The sequence below is a fragment of the Oryzias latipes genome, chromosome 14, assembly GCF_002234675.1.
Source record: "Oryzias latipes chromosome 14, ASM223467v1".
NCBI classification, from domain to species: Eukaryota; Metazoa; Chordata; class Actinopteri; order Beloniformes; family Adrianichthyidae; genus Oryzias; species Oryzias latipes.
Window position 1 is genome coordinate 2,123,871 of NC_019872.2, and position 10,701 is coordinate 2,134,571.

General features: G+C 47.2%; 1 long non-coding RNA gene across 1 annotated transcript; it reads right to left on the reverse strand.

Annotated features, from left to right (window-relative positions):
* Positions 1–8,936: 8,936 nt before the first annotated feature.
* LOC110016355 lies at positions 8,937–10,445 on the reverse strand. Its single transcript, XR_002291627.2, has 3 exons — positions 9,914–10,445; positions 9,236–9,824; positions 8,937–9,161 (listed from the first exon to the last, which is right to left on the reverse strand). It is a non-coding gene; the product is annotated as an uncharacterized LOC110016355 (long non-coding RNA).
* Positions 10,446–10,701: the final 256 nt, after the last annotated feature.

The following is a 10,701-nucleotide window of genomic DNA, read 5'->3' on the forward strand; positions in this document are numbered from 1 at the left end:
CTTTGCCTAAATTTGTTCTACCACAAGAGAGGCTCTAAAATGTCCTGAACTATTGCTGTGAAAGAACTGGACCCAGTGCTGGAAACACAAGAAAAGCCCATTGACTGGGTCGGCTCACTTTTATACCGCTTTTATATTGAAAGTCATGTGGAAAATGTATGCATCTGTAGAAGATCTTTACAGACTCGGCATAGTCTTCTGATTAACAATGAAGGACTTTTGGCCGGACACACACACACACACACACACACATTCTTCATGCCTTTGTTATTTATCTGAGGAACATGGCAGGTCTGTTCAGTAAACAGATCTAAAGCACAGGACCCTGTGGCAGCTACTATTTAAGTCCTCGACCCTGAGGCCAACAACGGGATGGTTTTGATAAACAAAGTTTTCCTGTTGTCCGCTGAGGTGCCAACGGATGCTTTTATTGGAGCCAAGTTTACTTTAGGGCCTCGGAGGAAACTTCCCTTCTGCGGCTGCCGCAGAGCTTTTTCATGTCTGAGCTGCTCGAGAGCTTTCAAAACAAAAGCGTCCTGGCTGAGCAGGGGTCAGCCTGCACACAGACCCCTCTGAACCAAGGCCTGAGTTTATCCCAGTTTGAGTGGCTGCGTGTTTTCAGATTCAGATTCATCCGTGTTTTATTCACGTCATCTGCGGGGTCTGTGCGCCTCTTTGTGACTGCACTGCAAAGGAAACATAGGGATGTCATCCCGCTTGTTGAAGGCCCAGTAGTAGCATCAGATGCTAAGCATCAGTGACAAAATCTGTAAATGTGAGGGAGCAGCAGTAACAAGTCCTTCAAGACATCTCCTTGTTATCCAGAGTCCACTGCAGCTCCCTGACCTCTGACTGCTCTGTACACTTGTTTGTGTTTTCATGATATGTTCCAAGAATTGTGGAACAGAACAGGAAGAACAATAAGTAAAGTTGGAATCATCTGCAAGTTAACTTTGGCCTCTGAATCCTATGCATACCAGAGAGCATTATCAGACATCCTTTAATATAGTGGGCTGCTTGGCGGATGCTGGGAGGCAGTTTTCCAAGTATTCCAAGTGGGGATTTACCATCCCTGACAGAGAGGGACAGGTCGGAGTGAGGGCCAAGCTCCTGGAGATTTCCCTCGATCAAGCAGCCGAAGGTGGAACGGCGCTCTGGATCACAATGCAGTCCCTGGGAAGCACTCCCCTACTTCCTCTCATTAACACTACTCTGAAATGGAAAATCCATCAGGCTGTGTTCACTGTTTGTTTTCGGAAGCAAGCCGTGCCCTGTCTTTGTTAACACTCTCAAGCACTTTTCATGCCACACTCTGCTCTGTTTGTTTTCTCTGCACTGCTCTGGATGTTATTAAGAGCTCCAGAGGTTGTCTTGTGGCTGAGAGGGGCGCTTGGTTCAGGTCAGAGCTGAGAATGAGGCCTTATTTAGTCTAGACTAGTCCCCGCTGATGTGTAAACGGACTTCTGCAGCTTCAAAGGCCCAAAAACCATTCCTGAAAAATATGTTTCAGGAAATAAACTAAACAGAGATTCAACAAGAAACTGAAAAATCCTGCTCCTTTCATTCCTTTAAGAACAAAAATGCAGGTCAAAATGTTCCCCGAAAGAGAAAAGATTTAGTAAAAACAGCAGAATCAGAGAAACATTTGAGGGTAAAGAAGAAAGAACTGTTGAGCATAATAGAGAAAACAAACCAACCATGCTTCCTTAAAATGAAAAGTTAATTTAAGCCTAAAATAGAATAAACAAAAATGAGAATGGATGTTACTTAAAACTGCCCACTCTGTCTTTTGATCCATTGTAATAGTGTTCTCAGTGGTCCTTTAAGGATGATCATGCTGATTTTAGCCATAATCTAAAGACACTGGGCATTTTCTAGGACATAAGTTTCTGCAGAGCGGCAGTGGTTGATTAAAACCTGATAACCGTACGGTGAAAGAAGAAGTTCCGGTCACCTAGCTTAAATGTTTTGTATCACTGCTTCTTTAAAACAACCTTTAGCTTCATCATTTGAACAAAAACAAGCGATAAGAGGTGAACTTTCTCTCTGAACTGATGCTTTATTCAAGCCATCGGAAAAATCAGCACATATATATCGCCGAATCTTGACTGCAGTGGTGCTTGACATGGAGCAACCCTGCCCCTACTTCCTGTCCCTCATAACTCATAACTGATCCAGGTTCCAGCTTAGACGAGGAAAACGAAGATGTTCATGAATCTATTTGACAGTGGATGCATCAGAATGGAGCAGAGCAGACTGTGACCCCTGTTTGTAGTTTGGACATAACAACTAAAAGCTTTTTTCATCTGCTCCTGATTCACAACAATTTGAATAAAGAAATACTCAGAAATGCCATTTTAATCTTAATTTTCATTATATTTGTCCTCCATCATGACAAAAATGTCACCAGAACATGTTAAAACAGGATTTTCATCAGAGTGGGTCTTTAATTCTAATTCAGAATTCAAAGCGGACTGTGGCTCTGCTGCTATGCAGGACTAATCCTCCTTCTGAGGCTGAGGTGCAGCATCTCTGAGACCAAACTGACAATTGTTGAAACCTTGACATATATCACTTTAACATCTGAGCTAAATCACAATTAAAATGAATACCTTAAATTTAATCTATTAACAAAAAGTGTAAAAAAAAAAAAAGAAGGTAGAAAAATGCTAACAACTGAAACTGGGTGATTTAAAATGAGTTTAATCAGGACGATCTAACACGCTGGACCAACCTGCCTCTGTCCCTTATGGGCAAGGTAGCCACGGTTAAAATGAAAATCTTACCCAAGGTTAATTATCTCTTCTCAATGATTCCCACACAACCGCCATTAAAATGGTTCAAAACATTAGACTCATCCATATCAAGCTTTCTATGGAACAATAAACCTGCAAGAATTAGTCTAAAAACTTTAAAATCTGCAAAAAGCTGTGGAGGATTAGAATTACCTAACTTCCACAAATACTTTCTTGCAAATAGATTACAATATATCTTAAAATGGTTAAAAAATAATCCAGAAACCAACTCATGGTTAGACTTGGAACAGGCGTTATGTGGAAAGATCAACCTGTCACAGCTACCAATTATTAGCCAAACAGTTAAAAAACAGGATTGTTTCAAAAGCATTAATATAAATGCCACTTTAACAGCCTGGTGGGAATTTCTCAAAATATCCAAATCATCAATTCAACCGTGCAAAATGACACCCATCTGGAACAACCCGGACATCATTATAAACAAAAAAATGATTCACTTCCCAGCTTGGCAAGCAGGGGGCATAAAACAACTAGAGCACATAATTATTGATAGAAGATTCATAACTCCCCAGGAACTTCAAGACAAATATGGAATAAATAACTTCTTGGAATATCAGCAACTTAAATCAAGTATTACTAAAAAGTATAAATTTAAAGACGACGATTTAAAGCTACCAGATGTAGTTACCACTCTGATTAATTTTTCAATGAATAGAACTCTCTCCAAAATATACAAACTTTTATGTAATTTAGATAACAATATTGCCCTTCCAACAAAAAAATGGGATGCAGATTTGAGCATCAGCACAGATGAAAGCTTCTGGTCAGAACTCTGTCTAAACACCTTTAAACTGACAAAAAGTCCAAATCTGCAGCTAATCCATCTCAAAACTCTTCACAGAATTTACTACACTGGACAGAGGATGTTCAAGATGGGTTTCAGTAACTCAGACATTTGCGAGCACTGTGATAGTAATCTACCCGACAGCTACATGCACGCACTGTGGTTCTGCACTCCTGTCCAGGCTCTCTGGCAGCAGGTATGTGCCGATTTATCAGTCTGGCTTAAGGTTTCAAACACTGCCTCACCGTCACTTTGTGTGCTTGGTGACATGAGTGCCATCAATATAGAAGAAGGATTAGCATCTATCATTTTCATAACTCTTTGTATTGCCAAAAAAACTATTTTAATAAATTGGAAAAACAAGAAAAATATAAACATAAGTCAACACAACGAAATCTGCTGTTTGATCATATCAGCTTGGAAAAAATGTCTGCCCAAAGCTCAAGTAACTTTGAAAGAATTCAGTCTCTCTGGTCTCCTGTGGTTGACTTCATGACTTAGGGGGTGGGGGGCTTGGTCGTCGCTGCTTCTTGCCCTTCTGCCGTGGTTTGGGGTGGGGGTCGGGGCTTCCGGTGCCTGGCGGGGGCGGTGGGGGGCTCCGTTGGTCGGGGGGTCGGGTCCGGTGCCTGGGTGGGGCGGGCTGGGGCGCTGCGTGGTCCTCTGGGCTTGGGTGTGGGGGTGCGTGTTGGGGGGGTGGGGTGGTGGTCTGGCTTGGCTTGGGGGGGTGGTCCCTTTGCCTGTGCTGGGGGGGGGTTGGCGGGGGGCCCTGCTCGGGGGGGGGGGGGGGGGGGGGGGCAGCGGCGCCGGATGGGCTGCCCATCTGCACCTGGGGCTGGGATCGGCCCTTCCCTGGCTCTGGGACAGGACGGGACAACCCTCTCGGGGCCCCCGGTCACTCTGGGTGTCACCCGCTTCGGCTGCGGGGTCTGGGGTGGGGTGGGGTGGGGGGCTTGTCGGCCCTGTCCTGTGGGGGGGCGTTCTGGGGGGGAGGGGGGGCCCATTATTGGTACGGGTCAGGGGGGCTAACGGGTCGGGGTCTCCGCTGAGGCAATCAGTAGTTGCCTCGGCCGGTCGGCCTCCTCGGTCCCGTCGAGGCCTGACCAGAGCTCCTCTAGGGCCGGCGTCTGGGGGTGGGGGCCTGGGCTTGCTCCGGGGGGGGGCGACGCTTTCTGGCTCCTCTCTCTCTGTGTGGGGTGGGTGGTGCCGGGCCTGGGGTGTCGGCGCCTCCGGGGGTGGGGCCCCTGGGCTGGGTGGCCCTGGCCCCTTTGCTGGGGGAGGGCTGGGGGACGGCTGTTTGACCACCGGAGGACAGTCTACCAGCTGTCCCCAACTTACCCCCTTCCTCATATAACCTCATATTAGGGTGAGGGGGTGGGGGGGTCTAGCCTGCAATGCGCCTTGGGGGGGGGGCTACTTGGCAGTGGCCCCCCTCCTATGGTTGCCATATGGAGTGGGCCCCCCCTCTTTCGGTTTTATTTGCACCTTAGACATGTAGGGTCCTTGGTAGGGGGGGTGCTTGGACATCACTGCAAGCAAGCAGCAGATGTCTTCCTGGCAACCTACCCGCCAATTTTAACCGCACTTTAGACATTTAGGGCCCCTTGGTGTGGAGGGTGAGGGGACATCACTGTGAGTAATCAGGAGATGTCCCCTTAGTGCCCTACTCGCCAATTTTAACTGCACCCCCCTTAGTACACACACCCCTCCCCCTTCAATATATACATTCAAACATAAACACACACACATGCACACACACACCCTTTCAAACACACATACACGCACACACATTTTACAAGGAAGGTGGGACCTGGGTCCATCTGTCCCCTACCCCTTCCCTGGTGGGGGGTGCGGGCCCCGTGTCCCTTGGGTGCCAGCTCCCTGGGCCCGGCGGTGCTCTCTCCGCACGGTGGGGGGGGTTCATATTACACCTTAGCCGGGGGTGTTCGTGTCCCTGGGGGGTGGGTCCTGGTCCTTGCCCCTGGGCGCTGGGCCCCGCCAAACTTCCAACATGGCCGAGCCTGGTCGGGCCATATTTATAACACCCCTTGTGGGCCGCCCTTTTTTCCCCGGGGTTCCCCCCTCCTGGGCGGGGGCGGCGGGCCCCTGCCTTGCTCCTACCTGGACCAACCGTGGGCCGGGTGGGTGGCTGCCTGGAGTGCGGAGCGGGTCTCCCTTGGGGGGTCCTGGCTCGTACCTGGGGTCGGGGCGGGGGGATGCCCGGAACTCCTGGGTGGTGGTGGGGTGCTCGTCTGGGGCTGTGGGCGTCCCTCTCCGGTGGGGCCCTACGTTGGGCTCTTCCGGCGCGGCGGGGGGGCTGCTTTCCTGGCTGGGCTGGGGCGGCGCTCTCTTTCCCTCCGCGCCTCCCTGCTCTCTGGCTCTGGGGGCCTCGCGGCGGTCCTGCTGGCCCTGGCCTGGGTGGCGGTCTTGGTCGCCCGGGGGGCGGTTGTTCCCTGCCTGTTCCCGTATGGCGTTGGGGGAATTCCGGCTGCTGCTGCTGCTGCTGCTGCGGCGGGGGTCTGGGTGTGGGGGTGGCTGGGCGCTCCTCCTCCTTCTTTTCACATTCCACATTCCATTAAACACTCACCCGAGCACAGGTGTTAGCTCACCTTTGCACTAATAGTTTGCATGATTAAATGAATGAAAGATTTCACACTAGTTGGTTTAAAGGCATAGGTATGCGTTCGTGAACACTATGTGTTTTGTGTACATGTTGACATGTGGACATTCTTGCAGCTAGCAGGTGTGTTGATAATATTTGAGTGTGTGTGAACAGGCCCCGCCCTTTTTGTACTACATTTGAACCGTACCATAATGATTAACAACCAGTAAACTTGTTGCTTTATGCTGCTTCATGGTCTTACCCCCCTTCCCCTCCTATTATCACCCTCCTACCCCCCCGCTCTCTCCAACGTCCCTCTCTCTTCTTCCCCTCTTTCCTTTTCCGTCCGGTCCAACACCAAAGATTTTCAAACATGATTGAAATTAATAAAGTTTGGCCTCAATTACAAAAGGGGTTTATTCAGACATACCTTTGGTTTGTCTGAAGATGAATAACCCCTCTTGTTAAAATAAAATATGTCCAACACAAGAGGCACTCAGCTCTCATCTGTTTGCCTAGCTGTTGGACAGTACAAGTTTAAAAAAAAAATGAGTTTAATCTTTCAGACTTTGAGTAGTTATAGCTTTGTTTTAGTTTTTCTTTTTTTAAGAACACAATAGTTTAAAAAGGAAAACAAATGAACAAACAGCACATCCTGACTAAACTCTGAGCATCTGTCTCTCATTTTGACGTGAATATCAGAGCTCAATATGACAAGTTGTAACCCTTGTTCCATCCTAGACACTTTAACATTGGGAGTGGGGTCATCTAGACCCACTAGACAGTGCTCTGAACCTTTTTTCTTCAATGATTGGTGATCTTCACTGGTGTCCATGGATTACATGAAATCTTTCCACCTTTATCCACCTTTGTTATGGTAGGGAGAACACGTCAATGTAAGGGGGGGGGGGGTCATCTAAGATAGCACAAGGGTTAATCAGACATGAATGGGTGTTTTTTACAACAAAGAAATATGTTATCTACAAGTTATCTATGTGTAACCGGAGTATTCCGCCTTTATGCCAAGCTCACCTGATTTGAAACAGGAGTTCATCAGGCTCACCTCTGAGGAAGATCAACATGACTCTCATTTCATCTACTGTTGAAATAGAATAAAAACAGAATAACGTTTTAAAATTCTTCAAAGCTGATGCTCCAGCTCTGATTCTTTGTACACAAAAACAAACTGCAATAAACTTTGCATTTTGTAGGGTGTTTATTTTAAGTACGTAGTGTAATTAAAACAACTACAGTTATGTGTAACAGCAGGAAGTAAAAGACTATCATAGGACTTGAAAGTGGACTAAAGCCCCTGGAGTGTGGCATTTCTGCTGAAATTCTGCCCCCCCTCGGTGATGAGGCAGGCAGGGGGAACAGTCAGGTGAGGATGAGGATCTGGGGGCGCAGGTGGGGTATTGATGAGCTGGCGTGGTGTGGAAAGGTAAACAGCTGGAGCTAAATTCTGACTACACCTGCAGGAAGTCCAGCTGCAAGGTTGCCATGAAGTGGTGCATTGTGGGGGTTCAGTATGAGACTACTGACACTGCGTGTTTTTGGTCTTTTACTGTCAATTGTTCCGAGGCCACGCACAAAGAATGAAGAATAAAACTAACAAAAAAACCACGAGAGATCACTGTTTTTTACTGAAACAAATCCAAACGTACATGAACGATCTTGTCCGGTTTGGTCCAACAAACTACTTTAAAGTTGTGTGGTTTAACAAAGCCGGATGTAACATCAGGTTTGGTCATTCCTTTGAACACTACATCCTGATTCAAACTCCGAAGTTCATAGTGTCTGTATCGATAACTGACACATTAGGTTCTTCTATTATCAGACACGGTTTGTGTTTTTTCACATACCTTACATGTTTTGAAAACACAAACCATGAGGGATAAAAGAACAAATGTGTCGGATCAAATTCCTCGGTCATGAAAAGCACGTGGTGCATGTCAGCTTCCTCACACAGACTGCTGGAGAACTGCTGTCAGGCTGGAAGAAAAGCAGAGTCACTAAGAGCCGTCCGGACTGACAGAAACCCAAATCAAGGACCTGGACAGTCTTTGAAATGAAGATACAATTATATACAAGGAAGATTTGACATAAATGACAAAAAGCAGTAATGAAACATCCCAGTAAATGAAGTTGTTACATCACTTGATGTTAAAAATAGTGTTCTAGCCACATTTAAAACAAAAACGGTTTGCAAAAATTTGAAGGATTTATTTTCAGTTGAAACATTAAATAAAGTAGGAAGAACAGAATTTTCTCAGAATGAACTCATCCCCTCAATCAGTGTTCTCCAAAAGGAAGGATGCTGCAAATCTCATGACCTGTTCACTTACCACACATGCTGTAAAAGCAAAAATGAACCTCCAAATATAATAATGCTCTCTGGATGGCCTGGAGAACATTGGTTCTTGTTTTTAACTGAGACTGGACTGGGAACCTAGTAATCTTGTCAAAGATCAGTTTTTAAATGGAGCCACACATCAGATCTGCTGCTAATCCCACAAATGCATCATCCTCAACCTGACATCATAAATATATTTATTTGTGTTGTGCTTTATTGATTGGTAAACATAATCGTATAAGATCTGGATTAGTGCTGCAGCCACACATGAAGAAGTGGCAGAAGAAAATGGTAAGCATTTTTCTGTGAAAATCTCTGTGTGTCATGGCTAGCAAGGCTAGTCAGACCCAGATGCTGGAACCCGGAAGGAAGACAGGAGGTGAGTTAAGGTAAGTAGGAGGTTTTATTGCTCCGATGATGTTGGTTTTGTGTTGCGGTAGAAAGGCGACGAGACTTGAGGTTTGGCGATGGCTCGTGGCGTGGCTGGAGGTCCGGCAATGGCTCGTGAAGCATCCCACAGCTTGATGAAGCTCCGAGGGGAGGTAACTTCGGATGAAGTTCAGCTTGGGTAATCACGGATTCAGGCGTCCACTCGTGGGAATAAGGTTCCTGGAGACGGGATAAACATACATAAGTTGAGAGCATAAGGTACATGAAGAACTGTGAGAAGACCAGACTAGCACCATCAGGGGCAACGAACTGGGGATGAATGTTGATCCTGGAGCTCCTTAAGTAGGTCTGGCAGGGTGATGAGTTGAGTGGACGAGGCTGGGATGAATTAGTGGCCAAGCAGAGAGGGGAGGGGGAGGAGAGCTGACAGAGGCACCATGACAGTACCCCCCCCCCCCTCAACAACCGCCTCCAGGCGGTCCAGGACGGCGATCAGGATGGGCCCGGAAAAAAATCCTCTATGAGAGGCGGGCACAGAGGACTGTCCTGTTCAGGTTTGATCTGGGAGATGTGAAAGGAGGGGTGTACCTTGAGTGCTAGTGGAAGACGGAGGCGGACACAGGTAGGATTGATGATCCTTTCAATAGTGTAGGATCCGATGAACCATGCAGCCAGTTTCCGGGAGGTGGCTTGAATAGGTATGTAGTGAGCAGAGAGCCATACCCTCTGACCAGGCTGGTAAGTGGGTTCCACCACCCTGTGACGATTGGCAATGTAGCAGTTGCTCTCCTTGATGCGGAGGAGAGCAGCTGTGGTTTGGCGCCAGACGCGTTGGCAACGCTGGAGATGTTGCTGGACAGAAGTAACCGCCAAATCAAATCCCTGGGACGGAAACAGAGGTGGTGAGTAACCGAGGGCGGCCTCGAAAGTTGACACCCCAGAAGGAGGAGGAATGAGTGTTGTGAGCATACTCAATCCACACTAAGTACTGGGACCAGTCCTCGTTCTGTGCCACCAGGCAATGCAAAGCTGCCTTCAGTTCCTGGTTGGCCCTCTCTGCTTCACCGTTGGACTGGGGGTGATATCCAGAAGTGAAACTGACCGTTGCCCCCAAGGCGGAGCAGAAAGCCTTCCAGACCTGGGAGATGAACTGAGGGCCACGGTTAGAAACAATGTCCAAATTAAAAAAAAAGGAATGAAAAGGAGATAATTCACTGTTTCTCCGTCAAGTTCTGAAACAATTAAAAGTTGCAGTTCCTCGAAAAAAACCACTGGAGGCATGTTTCAGAGGGAGAGTTAATCCCATTGACTCACATGATGATGAAGAGTTCAAGCATAAACATTTTTAGTCTGGTCACACGCATCTGTTTGAGACATAGCTTTATCTCACATTCCTGTCAACAGCCAAGATAGTTTTTTTTAAAACAGCCTTACATTCTTTAGAACTCAAATTTCCACAGATTTGAGAGCATGTTTCTGTTGACTGATGGTGGTGAGTGTGTGTTTGTGTGTGTGGGGGGGGGGGGGGGGGGTCGGTGGATTACTTTGTCTCGCCCTGTTGCCATTTTTTGGAACATTGCTGAGGTGGGTGGAGCAAATTCAGGTCATCATGCTGGTCTCAGCCAGGTCAGATGTTTATGCCCAGGGTTTAAACACAAAAGTGAGGCCTGAAGTCAAACACGTTAATATGGTGGGTCCCACCCAACCCAACAACATGTTAGTGGTTGATTAGACAATTGGTCCTTGGCAGGATCATAGC